This window comes from Dama dama, chromosome 30 (genome assembly GCF_033118175.1).
Source record: "Dama dama isolate Ldn47 chromosome 30, ASM3311817v1, whole genome shotgun sequence".
NCBI lineage: Eukaryota > Metazoa > Chordata > Mammalia > Artiodactyla > Cervidae > Dama > Dama dama.
In genome coordinates, this window is record NC_083710.1 from 38,848,584 (window position 1) to 38,870,067 (window position 21,484).

Consider the following 21,484-nt stretch of genomic DNA (forward strand, 5'->3'; position numbering starts at 1 on the left):
AGCGCAGGCGCACTAGCTACGCTAAGCGCGAGCCCGGCCGGCGCGCCTGCGCGCTGGCTCCTGGAAAGGGGCGGGCACTGACGTCGCGGGCGGGGCGCTGAAGGAGAGGCTCGCGCGCAGAAAGACGGCCGGAGGGACGCGGACGCGGCACTGAGGAAGCTGAGAGTGAAGTGAACGGGCGCTCGGAATTGCAGTGGGCGGCCCTCAAGGCGGAGGTGGGGGCGGTGTTGTGTGTACTACAATCGCTAACCGGAAAAGGCGAGTAGACCTGATTAGATTAAAATGAGGAAAACAAAACAAAACTTCAGAGAGAAACCGACTGGGAGGAAACGACCGAGAGGCGTGTGGTGGCCGGAAAGCTGGTGTCCAGAGCGTCCCTGGACTCCTGGAGAAAAGCACGGTGGGAAGTGGGGGAAAGAGTTGGAAAGGTGCTTTAAAACGAAGAAGTCCAGGAGGCCGGTCAACACCGAAGGCTCTGGAGCGCAGGGCTAACCCGGACGCGCTAAAACCACAGGGACTGGCTTTTCAGGAAGAAAAGTTATGACCAACCTAGACAGCATATTAAAAAGCAGAGACATTCCTTTGCCAACAAAGGTCAGTCTAGTCAAAGCTATGATTTTTCCAGTAGTCGTGTATGGATGTGAGAGTTGGACTTTAAAGAAAGTTGAGCCCAGAAGAATTGATGCTTTTGAACTGTGGTGTTGGAGAAGACTCTTGAGAGTTCCTTGGACTGCAAGGAGATCCAACCGGTCCATCCTAAAGGAAATCAACCCTGAATATTCCATTGGAAAGACTGATGCTGAAGCTCCAATACTTTGGCCACCTGCGAAGAACTGACTCACTTGAAAAGACCCTGATTCTGGGAAAGATTGAAGGCGGGAGGAGAAGGGGAAGAAAACAGGATGAGATGGTTGGATGGCATCACCAATGCAATGGATATGAGTTTGAGCAAGTTCCGGGAGTTGGTGAAGGACAGAGAAGCCTGGCGTGCTGCAGTCCATGGGGTCGCAAAGAGTCCGACACCACTGAGCGACTGAACACTTCAGACAGACTACACGCGCTGGCTTGACAAAAGTGAGTCTCGTGACCTGTGTTGTGGGTAGACTGAGGGGACTGTCTGAGGCTGGCTGCGGTGTAGACTGGGCACCCATCCTGGGCAGAGAGTCGCATGGGAACAGTGAAGGTGCCTGTACTCCAGATGTAACAGTTGCGCTCTATGGTGTGTACTCTAGAGAAAAGCCGGCTCAAGGACATTCTCAGAAGTTACAGGAATAATCCTGGCTGGTTTTTCATGAGAACAAAAGTCTGAAACCACCCAAGTGTCCAAGTCTTGGATACCTCACTGAGTTGTAGTAGGCCAGGCAGCAGCAGAACTCCCAACAGCAGTAGACAGCATACTTCAACCAAAAGGAACACACTATTGAGTTGGGCCAAAAGTTTGTTAGGTGTTTCCTGTAAGGTGGCTCTAGCAGCACTTAGTTGTCTTTAACTTCATTTGAAACAGTTTTGTTAGATTATGTTGTCATATCAGAATTTTTTTTAAACAAACAAAAACCTTAAAAATGGTGAATTTTGTGTAGCCATTTTAAAACTATTAACATGCCCCATTAATATAACCAAGCTTGGTTATTCTCAGCTAATGTCTCCATCTCTGGATCTCTGTCAACTTCAACTGGTCTACCTGAAGATGGAAGGAAAACAACATTTTCAGCATATTATGCTTTATTATTTCAAGAAAGGTAAAAATGCAAATAAAACACACACACAAAGATTTGTGCAGTGAATGGAGAAGGTGTTGTAACTGATCAAACATGTCAAAAGAGGTTTTTGGGACTTCCCTAGTGGTCCAGTGGTAAAGACTACACTCTTCCAGTGCAGAGGATGTGGGTTCAGTCCTGACCAGGGAACTAAGGTCCCACTTGCCACATAATATGGCCAGAAAAAAATCTTTTTCTTTTTTTAAATTTTTAAAAAGATGTGGTTTCCAAAGTTTCTTGCAGAAGATTTCTTGCTGTACAATGCTCCAGGGTCAGGTAGACCAGTTGACATTGGTAGAGATGGAGACATTAATTGAGAACAATCAAGTTTGGTTATGTTAGTTGCTTTGATGTTCAGGTTCCCCATAAGTTAAGCCACAAAAACCTTGGCCACATGTGGAACAGAAGACATCTTGCAGCACAAGAAATGAGCCACCACCAACCACACCAAAGGCCAATCTTCATGCAGAGGTGATATGTATATGGTGGGATTGGAAGGGAGTCCTCTATTATGAGCTCTTTCCTTGGAAAACCAAGTAGTTGGTTCCAACAAGTACTGATCCCAGTCAGACCAGTTGAAAGCAGCGCTGGACGAAAAGCATCAGAATTAGTCAACAGAAAATGCATACTCTTCCATCAGCATAATGCAAATTGAGTGTTTCTTTGATGACCAGGCAAAAACTGTTATAGCTTGGCTGGGAGGTTCTGATTTATCCGCTATATTCACCAGACATTGCACCTACAGATTTATATTTATTTTGGTCTTTGCAAAATTCTCTTAATGGAAAAAATTTCAACTTCCTGAAAGATTGTAAAAGGCACCTGGAACAGTTATTTGCCCAAAAAGATAAAATGTTTTGGGAAGATGGAATTATGAAGTTGCCTGAAAAATGGCAGAAGATAGTGGAACAAAATGATGAATACGTTGTTCAATAAAGATCTTGGTGAAAATGAAAAAATATGTCTTTTATTTTTACTTTAAAACCAAAGGAACTTTATGGCCAACCAATAACTACATGAAATAGCATGAAATTCACAAACATGGTGCTGGGTGTAAGAAGCAAAAGACAAAGGAATATTTACTGTATGAATCCATTTTTATAACATCCCAAAGCAGGCAGTATTAGACTATATTGTTCAGGATGCATTTCCAGGTGATTTAACTAGAAAAAAAAAAGCAGTGAAGTAATTATCACAAAAGTCTGACTGGTAATTACCTCTGAGCAAAGAAGGGGACTGTAATCAGGGAGGGGCAAAGGAGGTGCTTCTAGAGTGTTAGCAACTTATTTTTTGAGCTGGTGGTGGTTACACAGCTGTTTGATTTTAAATTATTCTTTAAACAGTGCTTTCATGTTGTACATACTGTTCTCTATGAATGTTATTTCTTGCTATTTTTTAAATTAAATAATGCCTGTAAATCAATAACAAAAAGACAATCCAATAGAAAAGTGGGGGAAGACATGATAAGTGTTTCATAGGAGAGAAAATACAAATTACATGGAAACATGGAAAAAATGCCCAACCTTATAAATAATCATAATGTACATTTAAACCACAATGAAGTAACATTTCAACTCGACTAGATTGGCCAGAATGGAAAAGTCTGATGACCAAGTGCTAACATGTATATGGCAAAAAGGGAATTATTATGGACTACTGTCATCCACTTTGGAAAAACCAGTATTACCTAGAAAGATTGGATATGTGAATACCTTAAGAGGCATGTATTCCACTCCTATTAGTATACCCTAGGGAAACTAGGCAGGCGGACTCCCATCCACTGTACCCAGGGAAACTTACACCTGAGCACCATGCAATGTGCTGAATAATGTTATTATAACATCTTTATTCATAATAACTAGAAACAGTCTGAATGTCAAGAGCATAAAGTGGAATAACATGAAGACTTGAAATGAGTGGAAAACATTGAAACTGGAAGAACCTCACAACCTTTAATTAGTGATACAGGGTAGATTTAGTCTTTTAGGTACAAGCTCCCATTTTGGACCTTTCCGAATAATAAGGTCTCATCAAAACAGAATTTACCAATATCTTGAGTCAGTGGAACTGCAACGTTATTATAGAACATTTAAGGTAGCTCTTCAGGCATCCCTTAATCTACCTAACTTGACCTTCAAGGTTCAGATCTGAACACGTTATAATATTAAAGTGTATGTATCCTTTCTCTTTCTTTTTAGAATTTACTCAAATGAGTGTTACACTTCTAGGTATATACTCAAAAGAGTTGACAGCAGGGACTGAAATGGGTGTTTGAACACCAATGTTCATAGCAGCATAGTTCACCATAATAAGTGGAAACAGCTAAGTATCTGTTGACAGATGAATGGATATAAATGCTATGGACTATTATTCTGCCCCAAAAAGGAATGATGTATTGCTACTTGCCACCATAGGGATGAACCTAGAAAACATTATGCCCAGTGAGATAAACCAGGCATAAAAAAGCAAATATTGTATGATTCCACTTATATGAGGGACCTATAATTGGCAATTTCATAGGTAGAAAAAGTAAAATATAGGGGTTACCTGGGCCTGGAAGGAGATGGGAATGGGGAGTTACTATTTATTGGGTACAGAGTTTCTGTTTGGGATGATGAAGATTTCTGGAAATGGACAGTGGTGATGGTTACATAACATTATGAATACACTTACTGTCACTGAATTGAACATCTTAAAATAGTTAAAATCATATATTTTATGTTATGTATATTTTACCACAATAAAACTTTTTTAAAGAGTGAACATTTGAGGTATGTGAAAATAGGTCATCAAGGTGTCTTCACTCTTTTCTCCCTCTTTTTCTTGTAACATATTCCAGCATTTTGAATTGAAAGAAAGGTAAATTATCCTAATTAAAGTCAGAAATATGTAATGTGAAGTTTTATAGAATACTTCTTAGTGACTATAGCTCCTTGGCTATTTCTGCTGTTGAAATTAAGAAGGACAGCTTCTGACAGCAGGAAAATAGGTATTCATGAATATATACAGAACATGTTTCTGTAAAAGATTTGATGGAATATATTTTTTATAGAATTTTCTGACTCTTGATAAATGTGGATTATAAATTTGAACCTCTCTGGGGGCATTATTAAACCTTATCAAATTTTTCTTTCAGGTTTATCTGTGGGAGACCAGATGTATGGAATTTGTAAACATAACATTTATTTGTGGGGTTCTGTTTCAGAAAAATGTGTATGTAAACACTCTCAGTAAAGCATCTGCTTGTTTCCAGGAATAGATAAAATACATGTGTTTCCATAACCATTCCTAGAAGAATTTAGCCTAGAGGCAGTATAATTATTACTGAGAATGTACGTTGTTTTATATTACCCTAAAAACTGTATTTTTTACAAATGAGCATACATGCCAGCTTGGCATTAGCACTACAAGCAGTGCTGCTATGAGCCAGTCCTGATATTCCTAAGTGGTCTTGTTTCATCATCTCTAGTCATTCTTCACATGACAGCTAAGGGTGGTTGGTAGCATTTTTCAAGGCTGCTCAAAATACAGCACACTCTGAGATATGGGGTTTGGGAATCTGCTTATTAACCCCTTTTCTGGTTCTCAGAACCTTCTCATTTATGGTACATTTTAAGCCAGTGGAACAGAATAAGTCATATTTGCTTTTCAGAGATTTTAAATATCTCTCACTTTTTAAAGTGACCCCTTATTTTAAGCATTTAAATGATTAGATTGAAAATGATTTTTAAACAGATACCCTATCCCTGAAGAGTCTGCAGTGTTTACAACTTAGAAGCAAGTTGTAGAAGGCAACTTAAAAAGCTTAATTAATAGTTAAAAAGATTAAGGCTCTGAAGTTAGATAGATCTTAAACTTTAGTACAGTCACTTGCTAGCTGGTTAATCTTGAATCATTTAACTGCTCTGACTCACAGATTCCTGATCTCTGTTGTTTTTGTTGTTCAGTTGCTAAGTTGTGTCTGACTTTCTGCAACCCAACGGACTGTAGCACGCCAGGCTTTCCTGTCCTTCACTATGTCCCAGACTTTGCTCAAACTCATGTTCATTGAGTTGGTGATGCCTTCTAATCATCTTATCCTCTGTCGTCCTCATCTCTTCCTGTCCTCAATCTTTCCCAGCATCAGGGTCTTTTCCAGTGAGTCAGTTCTTTGCATCAGGTGGCCAGAGTATTGGAGCTTCAACTTTAGCATCAGTCGTTCCAATGGAATATTCAGGGTTGATTTCCTTTAGGATTGACTGGTTTGATCTCCTTTCAGTCCAAGAGACTCTCAAGAGTCTTCTCCAGCAACCACAGTTTGAAAGCATCAGTTCTTCATTGCTCAATCTTCTTTATGGTCCAACTCTCACATTTGTACACAACTACTGGAAAAACCACAGCTTTGACTATATAGACCTTTGTTGTCAAAGTGATGTCTCTGCTTTTTAATATGCTGTCTAGGTTTGTCATAGCTTTCCTTCCAAGGAGCAATTATCTTTTAATTTCATGGTTGCAGTCACTGTCCACAGTGATTTTGGAGTCCAAGAAAATAAAATCTGCCACCGTTCCAGTTTTCCCCATCTATCTGCCATTAAGTAATCTATATTAGGATAATAGAATACCAAATAACCTGTTATGAAGAATAAGTGCATCTAAAATAGTTGGCATAATGTCTGCTATGTATGAAGCACTCAACAAATGTGAGTCAGGGTAGTCACCACCATCATCTTGTCCATTCTGTTTCCTTTTGCAGTGAGGCAAGGGGGATGCAAAATAAGAGGCTAATTTCCTGTCAGCTCCCTCTATTGCTCAAGGGTAGCTGATTTCATGAAAGTTTTCGTGAAAACTTCATGAAAAAAAATAGCATTGCTGCCATTATTACTTAATTATAAATTTTTGCAAATTCACTGCCATGCACATTCAAATAAAAATGTACTAATCCTGGGAATTCCCTGACAATCCAGTGGCTAGAAGTTGGCGCTTTCAATGCCTTGGCCAGGTTCAATACCTGATCCAGGAACTAAGATCCCACAAGCCACACAGCACGGCAAGGTTGGGGGAGGTGGAGTACTAATCTTCAATCACGCAAAATACTGAGAGCATGCTTATTCAATTTTTTCTTTTTTAAAAGTTGCTACAGAAATTATTTTGTTTAGTTATTTAAAATCTGTAAGGAGTGCCTTTTGGGAGAGACTTGGGGTGGCTCTTCTGATTCTGATTCTAAGATTGCATATGAAGAGGGGGCTTCCCTGGTGGTCTAGTGGTTAAGATGCCACATTTCCACTGTAGAGGGCACAGGTTCAATCCCTGGTCAAGGAACTAAGAATAACAAATAAAGTTTTAAAAATATGTATTAAAAGAAAAGATTGCACATGAAGAAAGATCTCCAATAATATGTTGCTTCTTTAGGATTGGGAAATGTATGTGAATAGGTTTATTTGTGTTATTGATGTCCACAATGGCATGAATAAAAATTAAGTCTTTTCTTTACATATATCAGACAGTAAAATATGCGTTAAATGATTAAAGACATTTTAAAGTGTTGAGATAAGTATCTCAGTATCATATTCTCACCTTTTAGATTTTTGTCACAGTAGTAATAGTAGTATTTAATGATTACTGTATCAGTTATCTTTTTATTGCTGTGTAACAACCACCTGAAAACATGGAAGCTTAAGACAACCATTTTATTTGGACTGGCCTCAGCTAGGCAGTTCTTCTGGTCTCACCTGGTTTCCCTCATGTAATTGTGGTTATCTGATAGCACATCTTGGGGGAAGTGGGGTAGGTACTTCACTTCTCTGTCTAGCTGATGGCTCTGGCTGTTGTCTGAGCCATGTGTCTTTCCCATCATGGTCCTGGAGTACCAGTAGAGTCAAAACAGAAGCTTCAAGGCATCTTAAGCACTCGACTCATTAGTTACACAACTTCATTTTTGCCACATTCTATTGGACAAAGCGAGTCACAAAACCATGCCAAGAATCAAGAAAGTGGAGAAATAGACTTCACTTCCTGGCCAGTTATAGCTGAGACACACTACAAAGGGGCATGCACATAGGATGGAGGAATTTATGTCCATTTTTTAACAATCTACATACTACGCACTTTTACATGTTTTCATGCATTATCGCATTTATTTTTCACAAGTGTCCTATGATATGTGTAAATTATTAAACTTAATTTACAGATGAGAAAGGAAACACTGGGATGTTATGTAACTTAACATTTCTAATCTAGAAAATATTAACAGCTGTTGATGACTGAAACTATAATAATAATAGAATGTCATATTTAAAGGAAGAATCGTTGTTGTTGTTCAGTCGCGAAGTCATGTCCCAACTCTTTGCAAGCCCATGGACTGCATCACACCAGGCTTTTCTGTCTAGCACTATCTCTCTGAGTTTCCTCAAACTCATGTCCATTCAAAGTCAGTGATGCCTTCCAACCATCTCATCCTCTGTCGCCCCTTCCCTTGCCCTCAGTTTTTCCCACCATCAGGGTCTTTTCTAATGAGTCAGCTCTTCACATCAGGTGGCCAAAGTATTGGAGCTTCAACTTTAGCATCAGTTCTTCCAATGAATATTCAGGGTTGATTTCCTTTAGAATTGACTGGTTTGATCAAAAGGAAGGACAAAATATGCTCTGCTGATGCTAAGTCGCTTCAGCTGTTTCCAACTCTGTGCGACCCCATAGACGGCAGCTCACCAGGCTCCACCATCCCTGGGATTCTCCAGGCAAGAACACTGGAGTGGGTTGCCATTTCCTTCTCCAATGCATGAAAGTGAAAAGTGACAGTGAAGTCACTCGGTCATGTCCGACTCTTAGCGACCCCATGGACTGCAGCCTACCAGGCTCCTCCATCCATGGGATTTTCCAGGCAAGAGTACTGGAGTGGGTTGCCATTGCCTTCTCCCCAAATATTATAAATTAATTCCATTATGTTTTTAAAATATGTGCACATATATACACAAACATTTGGGGAGGAAATAATTCAAAATAATTTACAAATTCTTCTAAGTTGGAAAGTAATGGTAGAGAGTTGTGATTTCCATCTTTTTTGTTTTCCATATTTTTCCACATTTTTATACTAAGTATATACTGATTTCTAGAAATGCAAAAGTAATGCTTAAAAAGTAAATCTCTGAAAAAACTCATTAGAAGAAATAGATGATCTGAATAGACCTTTGTCTATTACAAGGAATTGAATCAATTACTAATAACCTAAAGCAGAAAGCAACAGTGGGTTCACTGGTGAATTCTATCAAACACTTAAGGAAGAAAGTATACAAATGCTATACAATCTCTTTCAGAAAATAGAAGAGAGAATTCTTAACTCATTCTGTAAGGCCAGTGTTACTCTAATACCCAAACCAGACAAAGACATTACAAGAAAGAAAAACAACAGATTGATATTTCTCATAAACATAGATGTAAAATACTTACCACATATTAGCACATCAAATTCAACAATGTATAAAAAAAAACATACATTATGACCAAGTGGAATTTGTCCCAGATAGGCCACTCAGGGAGTATGATGCCCCCAGCTTCATCCTTCTTTCTTAAGATTGCTTGGCTCTTGGGACTCTTTTGTGGTTCCATAGAAAGTTTAGGACTGTGTTTTTCCTATTTCTGTGAAAAGTGCTATGGAATTTTTGTAAGAATTGCTTTTAATCTGTAAATTGTTTTGGGTAGTATGGACATCTTAACAATATTAATTCTTCTAATCCATAAGCATAGAATATCTTTCCATTTAGCCAGACCCTCAGGCAGCAGCTTCTAAAAGAATGCCGTATATACAGGCCTGCGGGAGGGTGAGTGTAAGCCCTATTGGCTGCCAGAGCCAGGCTGTTGTAAAAACTGGGGCTCCAGACACACATGGAAGCTTTTCTGGGAGATACCAGTGAGCTGGAGAAAGACAGCGGGGGAGCACCCAGATGGTCCACAGGTCACATTTATTCCATCTGACTTTGGTTAATAGTGGCCTTCTAGTATTAAAGCAATATCTCATTATGGTTCAGATTTTCATTTGCCTAGTGGTTAGTGACATTGAGCATCTTTTCATACGGTTCTTGGCCAGGCATCTGGGTTTTAAACTGTTATACAGTGCTAAAATTGTAGCTGTTTTCAGCCAATCCTCAAGTCATTTATAAGACTACATAACATCTAGAGACCAATAAGATCTTTAAGGTGCCTCAGAAGTTGAGCCCATGTCACCTATAATTGTTGTTCTAATGCTGTTGGGTTGGAGACCTTCACTACAGCCCCAAGCATTTCTAGTTCAGTCACTGTGTAAGTGAGTAGATGGACACTCACTCAGAAGGACTTAAAGGCCTCTTTACAGGAGAAGGAATGCCCTATTACATGTGGACAGCTCTAGGCCTATGAGACTCCACCGCTGTATTCTCCCATCTGTTTAAGGGAGAGATAAGACCAACTTGACACAGATGCTGCGGGAAAGGGGAACACTTCCCAAAGCATGTGAGGCTGGTGTTGCTCTGATCCCGAAGTCAGACAGATGCTGTCTGCTGAGGGCCCTCAGACCACCTTCTTGAAACACCTGACTGTGGCAGCGAGAGCAAGACTAGTGAAGCTGGGGCTGGAGCCCCGCTGGAGGCGGGCTGGGGAGGGGTGCAGGCTGCCGCAGGTCAGTGGGGAAGACCCTGGAACGAGGCTTCCCAGCAGTGTGAATTCTTGGGTCCCATGGGTGATGCTGCGGAAGAAGGGGCCTCCTTCAGAAGCCTCTCCTTAGTGCTGTAAAGTGTCTTTTTCCTTCTTTGAAGTTTCATTTGTGTTCTGTTGAGTGACATGCACCTTCCCACTGGACAGAATGAATAGTTGCTCTGCTTTTTCATCAAATTAGAGTTTTTCTGGCAGTTTTGCAGTGGTTGACATGGCTTAGCCATTTTCACAAAACTCTTCCCCATTCTTTTTCCGCCTGTTTTGTCCTGAGGCCTCAGGTTCCTGTGGTCCCCAAGTTCCGTGGCTGTGGGAGGAGACAGGCTTGTGCTCGCTCCCCGAGCTGTGCTACCTACTGCAGGCGGCAGGGGAGCAAAGGCCCCTGAGGTCCCGTCCGAATCATCTTGGATGCTCATCTTCCCACGAAACCTCCCTAGGAGGAGGGGTGACACCAAGAAGAAGGAGAAAAGCTGGAAGTGGAGTCGCTGCTGGGACCTGCAGGTGAATTTCAGGGAGAGATGGGGGTGGGGACAAGCCCCCAGGCCTGTGCTTGGCCCTCCCTCCTCTTAGCTGTTGGTGCTTAGGCAACCACAGGGCTGGGATTTCTGGCAAAGCTTTCTCCGTTTTACTCATCTGGGGGTGCTTAGCGCTTCACATGAATTATTGCGTGGAAGGCTCACAAAAACCTGGTGAAGTAAGTCCCACTCTTCTTCTTTCAGGTGTGGAGACCCTGAGGCCGGCTGGGAGCCCAGGGATGCAAGTGGGTCCAGCAAGTGCGGTTCAAGGCGCCTTCACTTGACATCCCTGTCAGTGCAGCTCAGGAGCCTGCCCTTAGGGTTCAGAGCTGCTCGGCCCTGTGATGCACGAGGCTCCCTGGGCTTTGATGTCAGGTCATCTGGAGGTGCCCTCTCCCTTCCTCAGGTGCCAGCAGCCTGGCATGTGGCCAGACCTGAGGCCTCGGCACCGCCCTCTCTGGTTACCTGGCATGAGAGGCAGAATGCTCAGGTGGCTCAGTGCCCAGGACACAAACTCCTCTGAGGAGCTCCCCACCTTGAAGGAGCGGCCAGATCCCACATTTTCAGCTCTACACTCAACTTGCAAGTACACTGAGTCATGTTCACGGATCACCCAGGTGAGAAAGCATCTTCTCCTCAGACCTCACCTATACAGAGGAGTGATCACTGGTTGGACTGATCTTTCAAGACCATTCTTTATGATTGCTTATTTCCTGAAATGTTTTATTTTTTATTAAAATCACAATAATAATTGTACAAAATTCAGAAGAAAATATCAAAGTGAAAGAAGAATTTTTAAAAATTATCCATAACCCTGTCAGGTATAGTAATAACCACTGTGACTGTTTTGGTGTTTTTCATTCATTTTGTGTGGATACACATATATTAAATATGTGAAAATATGGAATGACGTTATTACATTTATTTGATAATCTTCTTCTAAACATTTCATCAACATACACTCCAGAAAAATGCACTACCTCCTTTTTAACCCAGTATATAGCAATCACCTTCACCCATCATTATATCCTCTTCTGCAGCAGAGTGTTTGATAACTGCAACATTCCTCCGTGAACCTGCCACTCTCTGGGATTCCGGAATTTCCTGCGGTCAGATAACTTTCTGATATGAATTTCAGCTCTTCAGTAGGACTCTCTCTTTTTTTAGCTGTACTGCATGGCTTGCAGGATCTTAGTTCCCTGATCAGGGATTGAACCCACGCCCTCAGCACCTCAGCAGTGAAAGCACAGAGTCCTAATTACTGGACTGCCATGAAATTCCCCAGTAGAACTTCTTTTTTTACCTATTTACCTTTGGCTGTGCTGGGTTTTCGTTGCTGCTCAGGCTTTCTCTAGTTGCTGCTCAGGCTTTCTCTAGTTGCGGAGAGCAGGGACTACTCTCTTGTGGTTCTCCGGCTTCTCACTGCAATGGCTTCTCTTGTTGTGGGGCACAGGTTCTAGGGTGCTCAGGCTTCCATAGTTGCAGCACGTGGGCTCAGTAGTTGTGGCTCCGGGGCTCTAGAGCACAGACTCAATAATTGTGGCCCACAGGCCTTGCTGCTCCTTGGTGTGTGGGATCTTCCCAGATCAGGGATGGAACCCATGTTTCCTGAATTGGCAGGCAGATTCTTCACCACTAAGTCACCAGGGAAGCCCTAGTAAGACTCTTATTTCAAGATCCTGCACACTGTCCCAGGTCATCTTGGAAACTGTGGACTTTAGGACCACCTGTGTCAGGACCCTGAGGCTCTTGGTTAAAAATGCAGATTCTTGAGTTCGTATGTCAGCATTGTTGAATAAGCATGTCTGGGTTTGGGGCCCAGGAAACTTCACTTTACATAAGCCCATCTAGGAAGTCTTGTGAGCATTAAAATTTGAGAGAACCTGGCCTTTCACTACTTTAAATGTGAACATTCCTTCTTGGTGTGTCATTTTCCAGATTGGTTGAGGAGGTAGCCCTCATGTTCTTCATGAAAGGAGCTTTGTGTTTTTCCATAGCTCCTAGATTGTAGGGTCTCTGCTTAGTGGGAGGTTGTGTGGAGATGAGATGCCTTAGAGGGGACGAGCCGGCTCCATCACCTGCTCACCCACTTTTACCCTCAGAGCCTGGATTACCTCCTTGCAAAACGTTGATGGCGAAGATAATTATCTCCTGGGGATGCTCCAAGGACTGCTTGAGATAATGTTTGAGAAGTCTCTGCAAAACAAAACCTGCTCTACAATTTTTTTTACCATTATTATTCTCCACAGTTCCACCCTTTTCCCTCTCAGCCATAGCGGGGCTCCTGGTTAACAGTTGCTCTTACACCTGTGATGTCCTGTATAGCAGCCACATGTGACTTTTGAACATTTAAAATGTGGCTAGTCTGGGGAATTCCCTGGTGGTCCAGTGGTTGGGACTCTGTGCTTCCACTTCAGGGACCCTCAGTTTGATCCCTACTCTGGGAACTAAGACCCCACAAGCCACACAGATTGGCCAAAAAAAAAAAAGTGACAGGTCTGAATATTATTAGGTTTTATTTTTTAACATTGATTGAAATATAGCTGATTTACAATGTTGTGTTACTTTTGGGTGTACAGCAAAGTGATTTAGTTAAACAAATAATACATGTATGTTGTTTTTTAGATTCTTTTCCATTATGGGTTATTTGTTGTTGTTTAGTCACTAAGTCGTGTCCGACTCTTCTGTGACCCCATGGACTATAGCCCACCAGGCTCCTCTGTCCACGGGTTGGTCCAGGCAAGAATACTGGAATGAGTTGCCATGCCCTCCTCTGGAGATCGAACCCATGTCTCCTACATTTTCAGGTAGGTACTTCACCAATGAGCCACTAGGGAAGCCCACTTATTGTTTATTATAAGATACTAAATATAGTTCCCTGTGTTATACAGTGGTCCTTGTTGGTTATCTGTTTTATATATGGTAGTGTATATCTGTTAATTCCAAACTCAGTTTATCCCTCCCTGCCTTTCCCCTTTGGAAAGGTAAGTTTGTTTTCTATGTCTATGAATCGATTTCTTTTTCATAGATAAGTTTATTTGCATTATTTTTTTTTTTAGATTCCACCTATAAGCAATACATGAAACATGTCTGTCTGACTTCACATAGTATGATAATCTTTAGGTTTATCTATGGCTATGAAAAGCATTGTTTCATTCTTTTTATGGCTAAGTAGTATTCCATTATATATCTATACCACATCTTTGGGGCTTTCCTTGTGGCTCAGTGGTAAAGAATCCACCTGCAATGCGAGAGACCTGGGTTCAATCCCTGGGTTGGGAAGATCCCCTGGAAGAGGGCATGGCAACTCACTCCAGTATTCTTGCCTGGAGAATCCCTATAATCTGGCGGGCTACAGTCCATGGGGTCGCAAAGAGTCAGATATAACTGAGCGACTGAGCACACGACATACCACCTCTTTATCCATTCCCCTGTCAATGGACATTTAGTCCGCTGCCTTGTCTTTTGGCTATTGTAAATAGTGCTGCTATGATCATGAGAGGTGCAAATATCTTTTTGAATTAGAGTTTTCTCCAGATATATGCCCAGGAGTGGGATTGCTAGATCATATGGTAGTTCTGTTCTTAGTTTTGTTTTTTTTTTTCCATTTATTGTTCTTAGTTTTTTAAGGAACCTCCATACTGTTCTCCATAGTGGCTCCACCAACTTACATTACAAAGAACATATATATACATGTATAACTGAGTCATTTTGCCATACAGCAGAAATTAACACAACATTGTAAAGCAAATATACCTCAATAAAATTTCAAGAAAGCAAAAACAAAAACTGATCAGTGGTCACCCAGGGCTCAAAGTTACTACAAAGGGGCTTGATGAACTTTTTATATCATAGGAAAAATAGGAAAAGTTCTGTATCTTGACAATGGTACCCAGCTTAGATATTTGTCTGAAGTCACTTACAGAGGAGAATCCTCTCGTGGCCTAGTGGTTAGGACTTGGTGCCTTCACTGCCAAGGGCTGGGATTCAATCCCTGATTGGGAAACCGAGATCCCACAAGTCACATGGCCAAAAGATTAAAAAAAAAAACAAAAACTCATAGAACTCTATACTGAAAAGAAGAAATTTTACTGTATGTAAATTATATTGCCATAAACTTAAAAAAGAATGCACAGTCCACATTTTACTATAAATTTTACTTCAAAGAAATCCATATTGGAATACTGGGATCTAGTTGTTGTGCCTGTTGGTATGTTTAGCGGTGACACGCTGAGTCCTGCAACCTGCCCTGAAATCTATCAGAAGTGAGATGTAGGGAGAGTCAGACACAGGTGTGCACAGATGTGCCACAAAGAAAGTGTAGTAAAACGTTCATGGGAGAACCGAGGTCTGCAGTTCTCTAAGTGCTGTGCCAGAACCCCCAGCGTCACCCTCACCTGGAAACTTGCTAGACGTGCATGTTCTCAGGCCAGACCCACTGAGGCAGAGCTAGAGGAGGCCCTGCCCGGTGTGTTAAGCCTTTGAAGTGACTCTAACGCAGGCTGGAGTCGGGGAATGCTTGACTAGATGCTGGTATGTTGGTGCTCCTTGTATAGTTCTGAGTTTTCTGTGTGTTTGAAAATCTTCATGATGAGATGTTTGGGCAGAGCCCGTGTAAGCCCAGGAGCCAGCCCCCAGCACTGCCTCAGGAAGGCACGCCCTTTGTGGAGGGTGGGGTGGGCAGGGGGCTTTTCAGCCTTCTGTTCCCCCAGTCTCTGTCAATAGCCCTGTCTTCTCTCATAACCCTATCTAAAATGGGTTTTTGTGGGAAAAGTGGTGTCTTGTTATTTAGCATGATAAATGCCCAAAATGGTGAAATTAAAGGTATTTAAGTAGAGATTGGTCAAGCTGCCAGGGCAGGCATGGGAATTTGGAGGCCTGTGGCCTGTGCCCCTTGGACCGGGCCTGGGCTGTGGGGGCCTCGTGGGGGCTCAGCCTTCATCTCTCAGGAATGTTGCATCTGGGGGTAGGGGGGAAGGAGGTGCTTACAGGCAGAGGACCGAGAGCTGGAACTTCTTTGAGCCTCCGGAGCAGGTTGTACGTACTATTCTGTGCCTACTTTGCTAATAAATGTCTCATAAATGCCTGTTTGTATCTGGATTCAGCCTGAGACTCGCTTTCCTTTTGACCCAGGAATGAGCTGGGGGGAGGGGCATGGAGCTAATCCCAACCGCTTGAGAATTCTGTGGCAGCCATCATCCCCTAAAAGGAACAGCAGGGCCTCACGTGACCAGATCAACTCAGGCCAGTTGTAGCAGCAGGGAACAGATTCCTTGATATCTAGGCAGTTTAGGAAATTCCACGTGGGTGCTTTACCAGAAGTTCAGCCGTTTGCCGTCAGTACTTTAAAAATTCTTTCCTGAGTATTCACTGCAATTCACATAAGGCTTTTAGACTTCCTTTAAATCCTGGTTAGCTTCATCATAGCCTTCTTTTGTTAGGTGGACATGTCCTTTTCCCCCAGATTTTCCAAAACATTTACTGATTACTCAAGGATGTTCATTCTACATGGAAGGAAGTCTAACCCGGCCGTATATTGTTTTCATGCATGCTAAGTCACTTCAGTCCTGTCTGATTCTTTGAGACCCTACAGACTGTAGCCCGTCAGGCTCCTCTGTTCCTGGGATTCTCTAGGCAAGAACACTGGAGTGGCTTGCCATTCCCTTCTCCAGGGGATCTTCCTGACCCAGGGATCGAACCTGCATTTCCTGTGGCTCCTGCATTGCAGGCAGGTTCTTCACCTCTGAGCCACCAGGGAAGCCCATATGATCAGACTTGACATTCAATTCTACATTAACGATGCCTCTTTCAGGCTGGCCCCTTGCTTGGGGCTCTTCACCTGGTTGTCACAGATCCTGGAGTCCGTGGATCAAATTCAAGAGGCTTGTGAACTTGGATGGGGAAGAGTTGTGTCTTTATCTTCTCCAACTTGCAACTGAAACTTAGCATTTCCTTCTGTGGTCAATGAAGCAGAAGTAGATGTTTTTCTGGAATTCTCTTGCTTTTTCTATGACCCAACGGATGTTGAAAATTTGGTCTCTGGTTCCTCTGCCTTTTCGAAATCCAGCTTGAACATCTGGAAGTTCATGAACGTACTATTGAAGCCTGACTTGGAGAATTTTGAATATTACTTTGTTCGTGTGTGAGCTGAGTGCAATTGTGCAGTAGTTTGAGCATTCTTTGGCATTGTCTTCCTTAGGGACTGGAATGAAAACTGACCTTTTCCAGTCCTGTGGCCACTGCTGAGTTTTCCAAACTTGCTGGCATATTGAGTGCGGCACTTTCACAGCATCATCTTTTAGGATTTCAAATAGCTCAGCTGAAATTCCATCACCTCCACTACCTTGTTCATAGCGACGCTTCCTAAGGCCCACTTAACTTCGCATTCCAGGATGTCTGGCTCTAGGTGAGTAATCACACCATCGAGGTTATCTAGGTCATTAAGATCTTTTTTGTATAGTTCTTCTGTGTATTTGTGCCACCTCTTCTTAATATCTTCTGCTTCTATTAGGTCTATACCATTTCTGTTGTTTATTGGGCATTTCATGCCCATCTTTGCATGAAATGTTCCCATGGTATCTCTAATTTTCTTGAAGAGATCTCTAGTCTTTCCCATCCTATTGCTTTCCTCTCTTTCTTTGCATTGATCACTGAGAAAGGTTCTTATTTCTCCTTGCTATTCTTTGGAACTCTGCATTGAAATGGGTATATCTTTCCTTTTCTCCTTTGCCTTTCACTTCTCTTCTTTTCTCAGTTATTTGTAAGGCCTCCTCAGACAACCATTTTGCCTTTTTGTATTTCTTCTTCTTGGGGATGGTCTTGATCCTTGCCTCCTGTACGATGTCATGAACCTCCATCCATAGTTCTTCAGGCACTCTATCAGATCTAATCTCTTGAATCTATTTGTCACTTCCACTGTATAATGATAAGGGATTTAATTTAGATCATAGCTGAATGGTCTAGTGGTTTTCCCTACTTTCTTCAATTTAAGTCTAGTTTCAGTGAGCAGGGGTTCCTCTCCAGTTACAGCACGCAGGCTTGTCACTGCAGTGGCTTCTCTTGCTGTGGAGCATGGGCTCTAGGGTGCTCAGGCTTCAGTAGTTGTGGCACTTGGGCTCAGTCATTGCAGCTCCCAGGCCCTAGAGCAGCCTCAGTAGTTGTGGTGCATGGGCTTAGTTGCTCCACGGCATAAGGGGTCTTCTCAGATCAGGGATGGAACCCGTGTCTCCTGCACTGACAGACAGATTCTTTACCACTGAGCCACTAGGGAAGCCCCTATAGTTGAAAGACCACTTATGGTCACCACTGCGTCAAAACTAGGGAAGTTGTTAGGTCTGCCAATAGATTTTAATGCATGAATAAAAAAAAAAATATTACTATATCACCAGATGGCTACAATATTTGATAACTGTATTTCAATAAAACTAGGTTGCTTTGGAATCATATGTATTTTATTTTATGCCCTAGAAAATAATCTGAGAAGTCCACTGGCTTCCCCAGACTATTACAGAGGCTCTTGGCTCAGAAAAGGTAAAGAAAAAAAAAATCTTGCTTAGCCAGATTGAGAGATGTTGTTTATTTCTGAAGCATGTAAAGGTTGGAAACCCATCCCCTACACACGACCCCATTCTCAGGGCTCTGCCAGAGGGACTTAAACAATTACTGGAACTCAGAGGAACTGGTGGGAGTGGGGATGGCAAAAGCAGGTGGCGACAGTGCTGGCTGAAGAACAGGTTCCTGCCCCTCCATCAGTGGTCCAGGGCCCTCCCCCACCCCGGGCCTGGGACATGCCAGCATTTCATCATCAAGGAGACAGCCTTTGCTCCTAAAAATAATCATCTTCAGAGTCCTCACTTTGGTGAGAGCCTCGGGCTTTTCCGTGGCACCGGAACAAGAGCAGATGCACCACGGATGGACTACACAGTCTTCCATGAAGCTCAACCTGGTCCCCTGTTCAGAAACGCATGAAACAGCCTGGCTTTGCCGACTGTAAAACCCACCTGGAAGCTGTTTCAAGCTCAGTAGGAAGACGATGTTTATTGAGAGGAGAGGGGGGAGGAGAGCCCTGTTAGGTCTCTTAAAGACACTGAGAAGACAGGCCCTTGCTGGCCAGCATGCTCTGGGTACCGTGCACCGGTCACCAGATCTGGATTTGAAACCTGGCTTAGCTGTGTAGTAACCAGGAGATCAGGGGCAAACTGAGGTCTCTAAGCCTTCTTTTCCTCTCTGTGAAATGCATTCATCAGTGGGTATTTCGGTTGTTTGAGTATGTTAAATTTCACCAATTTCTGCTCATCTACCCCACTTCCACCAAGAAAAGGCTGTGAAGTGAAGCATAAAGGACCAATGCTGTTTTTAAACCAGTATCCACTTGTTAATGCCTTTTGTCCTATTAAGTACCACATGTTTAAGTATAAATTGTCTTCAAACTAAATGTCAGTCAACTGTGCAAAGTCACACAAACCATTTTTTGCGTGTGTGTTTGTTTTTTACATGGAAACAACAATTCAGTAGGAGAAGATACCTTTGTTAGAATACAACAAGAAAAAATATTTAATTCTGCCTTCCGGATTTGAGGGGTGAAATGGTAAGCTCTCTGAGCCTAATTCTTGGGAACGATCTTAGAATCAAGTTTCTAAGCCCCGGGGCCTGTGTTTAAACCACACAGCCTATGGGGCGCCCCACCCCCTGCCTCTGGTACCCCATCTGTGCTCTCCACAGGGGCCCGTGTGTGAGCCTCAGATCCCAGCTGCGACACCCCCTGAACCCTCAGCCTCACTCTGCGGGGCCATCGCTTTGAACTTCCGTGGTGACACTGCTCCATGAATTGCCTCGCATTAGGATTCCTCTCCCATGCGGGGGTCTCTCATCCACCTCTCTGTCCGCTCTCCTTGAGCCCCTTGGCACAGACATGCTCAGCTGGCGCGCAGGTCTGTCCTGCCATGGTCAGCAGTGCACCAGAGGAAATGGAGTGGTACGTGACTGTGGGATCCTGGGCCTTTTAAACAAGGCAGTGATGTGTGGTCCCTGGACTGTGCTCAGCGCTCAGCAGTTGACTTCTCGCATGAAATGTGTTGTCAGCTGAGCAGACGCAAGCACTTGTTTTTCACACGACCGCAGTCTGAGCATCAGTGTTTGGCCCGCTGTGCCTGCCTGCGCACTTCCATGTCACGACTTCACAGCACAGTCACGCCCAGAGCTGCCAGGGGATTCTCAGGGCCGTGCCCGGCCGGGCCCTGTGGCCCTCGAGATCAGCTTCTTAGACAGGAGAGCCGCTTCCTGGAAGGGAGACGGCAAATTCCCTGCACCTTCCTCCTAGGGGGAGGGACCACTCCACTCGGGGAAGGAGCTGAAATCACTGGACTGTTGCTCTTCACCCCCAGTCGCAACTTCCTGAGTCTTTCACTGACACAGGCCAACCGGGTGTGGCCTCGCAGTCCTAACCCTCTGAACCAGCGGCCGCTCCTGAAACTGAGCCATCTCCTTTGTGTGTGTGTGTGTGTGTGTGTGTGTGTGTAAAAAATGACAGAGCTCAACTTTGGTCATTTCAGCTAATTATGCAATAAGTGTAAATACAAACTCAAAGGTGGAGTAGTGACATAATACCTGTGCATGTCAGCAAGTTCAAAGCCATCTGCATATTTCCAGCTCTAACCTGTACATCCCACCTTCTTCTCCTTGTATAACATCATTCAAGGAAAACTAGGACTATCCCTATACCAGAACCCTGAATTTCAGAGACCTTCCCCCATAACACACCACTCTGCTCTTGCCAAACAAAATACTCGTCATGCCTTAAAATGGCTTAGAATTAACTCCACGGCTGGCCGTCATGGTGTTCGCCCTATGGTGTTCCTTCCTGAGGTTAGGGAAATTCCATTCAAAGTCCCCAAATTCTTCTAGTTTTTTTCAGTATGTCTAGCCCGTAAAATTTAATATGGCTAGATCGCTCTACAAAACAAAATTCACTATCTCCAGGATGCTGGTCACAAAATCATCATAAATGACTTCTTTAGATTTTCTGATCTTGATTCCTAGGAATACGCAGCTACAGGCTCTAACGGGGAGCAGATGGTGTTGTTATCTTCCATAGGAATTCATTTCCCTCCCCAGATTTGACATTAATCATTAAGTGGAAAACTGACAGATTATGAGCTTTACCGTTTCTTCTAAATAGAACTTTGTTTTCCCTCATGATATTTGGTGAGCTCCAGCTCTTCAGAATTTTTTCTCAGATAAAAGGTTCAAGGAACACCTACCATGTACTGGAGACGTCACAACTGTGTCTCTCTCACTGGGTCCTCATGATACCGTGGGACAGCCATGAATCCCTGCTCTGTGAAGGCAGAAACCAGGGCTCTGAAAAGTTATGAGAAACCTGGTCACAATCTCACAAGTAACCAGATGAGCTGGCTCCAAAGACTGGTTGGGTCTCTTCAGTACCTTTGGTTGCCTCTTGGACCAGACATTGTGTGCTTGCAAGCCAGGATCAGGGAAGGCTTCCTGGAGGAGGTGGCAGGATGGGGAGCTGATTTAAGATCAGGGGGATGGAAC

General features: G+C 43.1%; 1 long non-coding RNA gene across 2 annotated transcripts; it reads left to right on the plus strand.

Annotated features, from left to right (window-relative positions):
* The first annotated feature begins 78 nt into the window (after positions 1 to 78).
* Positions 79 to 11,822, plus strand: LOC133049534 (uncharacterized). Of its 2 annotated transcripts, none has more exons than XR_009691355.1 (3): positions 79 to 1,074; positions 10,690 to 10,916; positions 11,135 to 11,822. It is a non-coding gene; the product is annotated as an uncharacterized LOC133049534 (long non-coding RNA). The 2 variants fall into 2 exon arrangements; XR_009691356.1 differs by having other exon boundaries at positions 10,697 to 10,916.
* The last annotated feature ends 9,662 nt before the right edge of the window (positions 11,823 to 21,484 follow it).